Source organism: Bidens hawaiensis, unplaced genomic scaffold, assembly GCF_021521415.1.
Source record: "Bidens hawaiensis isolate Kalapana, Puna unplaced genomic scaffold, B.hawaiensis_p1.1 tig00034695_1, whole genome shotgun sequence".
In the NCBI taxonomy this organism is placed as follows: domain Eukaryota; kingdom Viridiplantae; phylum Streptophyta; class Magnoliopsida; order Asterales; family Asteraceae; genus Bidens; species Bidens hawaiensis.
In genome coordinates this window covers 81,313-88,704 of record NW_027496025.1, presented here as the reverse complement: position 1 = coordinate 88,704, position 7,392 = coordinate 81,313, and positions in this window count along the sequence as shown.

Genomic DNA, 7,392 nt, shown 5'->3' with positions numbered 1-7,392 from the left:
CCTCATGCTGAACCTGCAAGAAAACAAATATTCTAATACACTTGTAACACGCTTATGTTCAAAAACATATATAAATATTCTAATACACTAGTAACACGCTTATGTATCCACATCAAGTGTTGAGACAAGTTATACAAACTCAAGTTTTTTAGACACCCATATAAGGCAATTAATTGACTTTTACATAATTTAAAATGTTTAATACTAAAACACACTAATTTGGCTACAACGCTTTTGACAACAGCATTCTTGTATGCACCATCTTTGTCCTCCCTTCCTTTCATCCACATTAATGCACGGCTGGGGATCTCATCCGGTTCAATTTCCTTCTTTTTGACCTTGTAAAATATTCAAGAGAAAGCAGTTGACGGTCATGCGTTAGACACATAACCAACAAACCATTGAACAAGAGAGAAAGCAGCTGACGGTGATTACCGGTTTCTCTCGAAGGTAAGTATAACCCCCTCGTCCCATGTGATGATCAAAAACATTCTTTGCTCGAGCTCCCTTTGATGAAGCCGATTTTTTAACCACACATTATAATCATTTCATTATATTTAAACAAAAAACATAAACCATATATAGTCGATCAATCAACGTTTGCAGAGTAGAGGATTTATACCTGAAAACGCTCTGATTGTGTGTACTCAACGAAGCGATCCCAGTCTTCTTGCCTGATCATCGTCTTGTGTCCCTTGGGTATCGCCTTCAGCTTCAGAGGTTTACCGATGTTCGGCATAATGTATTTGGCATACATTTTTCTTCTGTAATCCCGAAGAAGGTGTCTGAGCCGATTCATCACAGAAGGCCCGTGACATGCCTCAATCTCAAAATATTTATGCATAATATAATACAGTAAAGGTAAATTACATCTCAAAATATCAAAAGCACAAATAAAAATAAAGAATAACCGTTATTTGTTCCTACAGTTTATCTCTAAGCTCCTTTGTGACCTCCCTCCAACTTAAATGTCTCAAGCCAACTATTTTCCTTACAACATCCCCTAAAAAACTTGCAAACTTTGATCTGTTTTGGCCAGTGAACCTACCCAGATTATCAAACTCCACTGCTAGTCTGACACCACCAGAGTTTGCATATTCGGTACGTAGCTTAGGAACCTACCCAGATTATCAAGCCCCCATGTAGGTTTTTTCGTAGTAGCAAAACTGTTGATGGGTTCGATAACCATCGTCCCTTTGTCATCGTCCCTACTAGTTTGACCGTCGTCGTCGTTGGCTTCTTCGCTGGAGTAGCCTTCAGTGTCGTATGATTGAGCGTCGTCGTCATTGGCTTCCTCATCGGAGTATAAAACATGTTCTTCTTCGATTCTTTCATCTATAAGCTTCATCTTCGATTGTTTTTAATAATTTGGAGTATAAATCATTGTCGTCTGATTTGTGGAGTGGAAAATTTTTAATAATTTGGAGTGTAATTAGATTTTTGGAGTGTTAAATGTAATTTGGAGTTTTTGAATATTTGGAGCCAATATTTTGGAGCTTTTTGAGTTTTGCCTCCCTTTTAATTAAGAACAAATAGATTATTGGCAAAGTTCTTACGGCAGAGAACCTGTGGTTGAAAATAGACACTTTGACGGAAGATGGTTGGATAAGCGTGTATTGCGTATTAGGATATTTATATATGTTTATGTACATTAGCGTGTTACAAGCGTAATAGTGTTTTTTAACAAAGTGTTTTTTGTTTTATTTTTAGATTTAACCAAGTGTTTTTTGTTTTTTCTATTTGTTTTAAGATACTCCATAATTACCATTCATTAAAAGTTTTCATACAAAAGGCACCATTACAATACGTTCCATGAAACAAAATAAGAGTGAATGACAAAATAGATGATACAATAAACTATAAAAGAAAAACATTTAAAATTAAACCAACCAACATTCAACTCAATAAACTAAATAGTGTATCAATACAACCATACAAATATTACCCAGAGTGACCAAATTACAAATGTTCTAAAATTCACCAAACACATCACCAAATATTTCCCAAATGTTCCAAACATCACCAAATCACTAATAAACTTTTGAAACTAACAAAGTACCTTCATTGAAGTCATATTCAAATCTGCACTTATCACCAATCTGTAATTCATTTTCCTCCTCGAAAATTTTCCATTTTGGTAACCAATATCTGAATTTCAGTTCCGACACTTCACCATGAAGTCTCATTTTATTACGACCTTTGGGATTGACCAAAGTGATTAGCATTCCATCATAGGCATCAATCTTGGTAGCAATGTGACCCGGAAGACGCTGTGAAAAGAAAATTTCAAATATACTTGTAAATAAAAAATAAATTTAAAAATTCAATTTACCAATTTCTTGGTGACGTTCATGTGGAAGACGATTTTAGAGTCATCATTTTGCTCATCAATATGAATTGGGTTTTGGGAGGAACTACCTTGATTGCTGAATTGATAGTTGAGAACAGCTGATTTGGACTAGGAAGGATAAATTCTATGCCATCTTAATGAAAGACATTAATATGAAATGTCTTATCTGATATGATTTCAAACACAACAAACGAACCACCTTTCAAGTTGGTTTGTTTAAAAACCTCAATCCATCCATCCTCTAGCCTACAACCCATTCCATCCCAAAGACATGAAACTTTAAACATATATCTATCTGGATCAATAAGCTCGAAAAGCGAATTCATGTAATTGTCACCAAATTCCTGAATCACGTACCACTCAGGGAAATCCTAGTAAACTTGTTAATTAAAAGACATTTGAATTTGGAAACAATCATTAAAAACATAAATTAAAACTTACCAAGTAATGGACGTGTCGGTTTCTGACTGGAATACACATCATAGTACCGGATTGATCATTTATTTTTCTTTTGAAAGTAAACATATTCATCATAGATCTTGATTTAAGCTCAAAAACAACATATGTTCCAACTTCTATACAACATTCTCTGATTAATTCAGTCCAACCGGTTCCAAAATAAAAGTCATCAAGTACTTTGATGATAACAACAGAAAATGTTCTACCACTTTGATCGTAAATCAAACAAGAGCCGGTATTCGATTTCATGTTAGCAAATATTGGTTGAACAGCTTTAGGAATGAGCTATAAGTAACACAAAAAATGTTCTTAGAATGTATATGTTCCAAAACTGTAAAATGTTTCATAAAAAAATAACCAGATAACATTAACATACCATCCTACTCATGGAATCGTTGTCGATATCTACCAGGAACTTAACTCCATTATTGAGACGTGGCATTTTTATGTTCTTACCAGGATAAGCGATGTCTACGAATTACAGTTGATACGAATTATAGTAAAGCGAAGTAGAAGTCGATTTAGGGTTTTGAGGTTAAAAGGGGTTTGAATTTTGGTTTTATTTATTTCTACACATTTAATTATATATATATACATATATATATATATATATATATATATATATATTGGTTTTTATTTTATAACTATATAAAAATAGTATAAAAACATTTACTTGTAGTTTTTTTTACTAACATTCAGATATTAAATTTCGTTAAAAGTTGAGTTCGTTTAATAAATTGTATTTTTTAAATACAATTAAAATTTTATCCATTATTGAAGTATTATCTTAACTATTAGTAAGATTTTCTAGATAAGATTTACAACTTCGTAATGGAGAAGCTCATAACATTCTAGTGTTATCATTATCATATGTAGTTTTGTATCATTATCATCTTCTAGGTTATCATCACCATATGTGTTATGATGATGATCAACATCATAAAGTTATCATCGTTATTATGTATTATAGTGGTTATCATCATCATAATCATCGATCACCGTCACCATGAAACGGCATCATCATCGGACGTGCGAGTAATCAACGTGGTCATTGTATAGGCTATCGTTGTCGGCGTTGATCATACGGGTAACATATATCTTGCTATCAGTGTCTTCATCATCATCATCATCATCATCAGCATCATCATCATCCGATTTCCATGTACGGGATGTAGTCAGCATCGTATGGGTTATTGTAAACAAAACGCCCAATATTAGTGATCACTGTCGGCACCATCTTATGAATTGTTGTTGTCATCAAACGACATCATCAGTCGTAATGCTACCATCATTATGACCATCGTATTCGTTATCATGGTCGTCGTCGATCATACGGGTTACATGTCATTAAACATCGGTGTCACCATCATCATCAACATATATATATTTATATGTGTGTGTGTGTGTGCGCGCGCCTGTGTGGCGTATTGTCATATTGGTACATATAATTGGTCCTCATCATATATATTTGTGATCTTCTTCATAGACTTCATGCTCGTCGTACGAGCTACAGTCGCCATCGTATGGGTTGGCGTAAGCAAACCGTACCATATAGGTTAGCAGCATCAATATGATAACCACTACCAACCCAGGTTGTTATATTAGCATCGTCTCGTCATAATTGGGCCAATCGTCATGGTCATAATACTGGATAGCACCGTCATCGTCTCATGTATTACATATCCGCAATCATACTACACACCACCTACTACCACCATCCACCGCCCACATTCGCCACAACGACCTCCAGCACCAACCACTAACCACACTCCACCACCACCCACCACACCACCACCACCCACCACCCACCACCACCACCCACCCACCCACCACCACCACCACCGACGTCCGCCACCACCACCCACTACCATACATTCGCCTCCACGACCCACCACCACCACCCACCCACCACCACCACCACCGACGTCCGCCACCACCACCCACCACCGCACCTCCGCCACCGTCCACCCCCATCATGACCACCTGAACCCACCACCACCCACTAATATATATATATATATATATATATATATATATATATTGATACTACACAATACTAACCATACGATTAAAATTTAAAAGCTCACGCCTTCTTTTAAAAGGGTCAAATAATTACCCTAAATCATCTACTTCTGGAACGGAGATAATTATTTCCAAAATTCAACCTCGTAAGTCAATATTCCTAAAAACCGTCGACGATTCGTTTCTACTGTGAAGCACAAGCACAAGCTCGAGTGGTTTAATTATTCTGGAACAAAACCAAAATGAAGAACCCTAACTCATCTACTTCTGGAACGGAACCAAGGACGAAGCAAAGGCATGATAGGTCTCAGAATGAAGATGGAACAGGTGTTACTTTATGATTTTTTTAACGCTTTAGGTTTACTTAATCTTAAAATGTAAGCATTTGTTTAAATCTTCTTATGTATTAACGCGTTTGATAAGCGTGTTATTGTAATACATATCTTTGTTTTTTTAAATCTATGTATAATATTAAAGCATGTTATATGCGTATGATTAGCGTGTTATGGCTTTGGTATGAGAATTTATCATTGTGATGTTTGATAAGAGTTTTCTGTTTCCTTGTGATTCGTGTTGTTATCCCCTACCCCTGTGATTTATTGTATGTATGTGATTCAGTTGTCGAAAAAAACAAGACTGATAAAAGGAAGACTAAAAAAGTTGCTCTGGTGGGGAAAACAAAACATGTTGAGGAAGCAGACTCTGATTCAGACCTTGACACAAAAATCGACAAGTTGTTGTCAAAGCGGAAACAGGCGGAACACAACACCTCTGGCCCGGACTTTCAGTGTCCGAAAAAGAGAGCCATTAAAGAAAAGAAGCCAACCGAGAGGGGAAAACCTTTTGTTGAATTTGTAGACCAAAAATTGAAGAATAGGTGTGCACCTATTAATATTGTTGATGTAGTGAAGGCAATGACCACTGCCCAAAAAACTTGTGTAGAAGAAATGAGCTTCGGGTCAATGTTAAGACTTCAAGTAACCCAAACTCCAACAACTTTGGGATATTGGTTGCTCATGAACTATAATAACCGTTTAAATGAATTGAACATTGGGAGCGGTGTTATTAACATAACACCACAAAAAGTACATGAAGTGTTAGGGATACCAATGGGTAAGATTCCTGTTTTAGACAAGAGTAGACCAAGATTGGGGGAAGATGTTACTACAGATTTTTTCAAAAATCAATTCCCGACAAATTCAAGAATAAGTATAAAGCATGTGAAAGACAAACTGGCTGCGGATCAAGGAGTTGGTGAACTGTTTAAGATTAATTTCCTTGTGTTGTTTAACACCTGTATAGGATTTATGACAAAATCAATAACAGTCAATCAACGATTCATCACCGCAATTGATAAAACCTCGGATATTCCAAATATGGACTGGTGCAGCTATGTTATTGAAAACTTGAAAATTACAAAGGAAGAATGGAGAGGTATCAACAGTCAATACAATAGTCTGATCACCTTCTTCGTGATGCTTTACGTGCATGTATACCATAAAAAATATGGTCCGTTTGGGACTCCCGTCACAACGCCTGCAGTCAACTACATAACAACAACTACTCTTAATAAGATGGAAAAATACTTGGAGAATAATGGTCATCCCTTAGAAGAAGATGCTAATGAGGGGATTGATGCGGGTACTGTGACGTTTAGTGTTGACGGGAAAGGGATTAATGCGGCTGCTGCTGCTCCTGCTGCTGTGACCGTTAGTGCTGCCGGGAAGGGACTTGATGAGACTGCTGATGCTACTGTTGCTGATACTGCTACTGTGACGTTTAGTGTTGACGGGAAAGAGATTGATGCGGCTGCTGTTGCTCCTGCTACTGTGACCGTTAGTGCTACCGGGAAGGGACTTGATGAGACTGCTGATGCTGCTGTTGCTAATACTGCTGCTGTGGCAGTTAGTGCTGCCGGGAAGATAATTGATGAGACTGCTGTTGCTACTACTGTTGTGACGGTTAGTGCTGCCGGTAAGCCTGGAGTTGAAGAAAACATTGCAGCTGAGGAGAAACAAGAACATGGTATTAAACTTGTTATTTTCTTCTAAAAAACTCTCATATCTCTTATCTCTACATGCATTTTATGTAATACAACATTATATGTAATTAAAAAACAGATGGTCAAAGTGCATCTGAAACAGATAATGCCGATCAAACAGCTGAACAAGATTGGGATGATTATGTAAATGATTATTCAACTTTAAGTTTGTAAATGCCTATCGTGCTTGTTGACTATTATTTTAACTCCATTACAACTGGCTGGGATAAATTGAAAATGTGTTTGAATTAAAAATAACTATATTTTCTTTTTACAGTCTTGGAATAAAGCAATGGATAACAAGTTGAAGAAATTTGATAAAATTTGCTCCGAGATCAATGAGTTGGTCCGTCAAGGAAAGGATAGACATCCATCAAATGAGAATATCTTTGCTAGATATTGTGAATGGGAAAATAGATTCACTAATAATGTGTTCCCTAAAACACAAGATTCAGATGTTGGTGTTGGTGGTCCAGTGGCTGCTCTAAAAGGTATTTGGGCTAAATTAATTATTAGTATA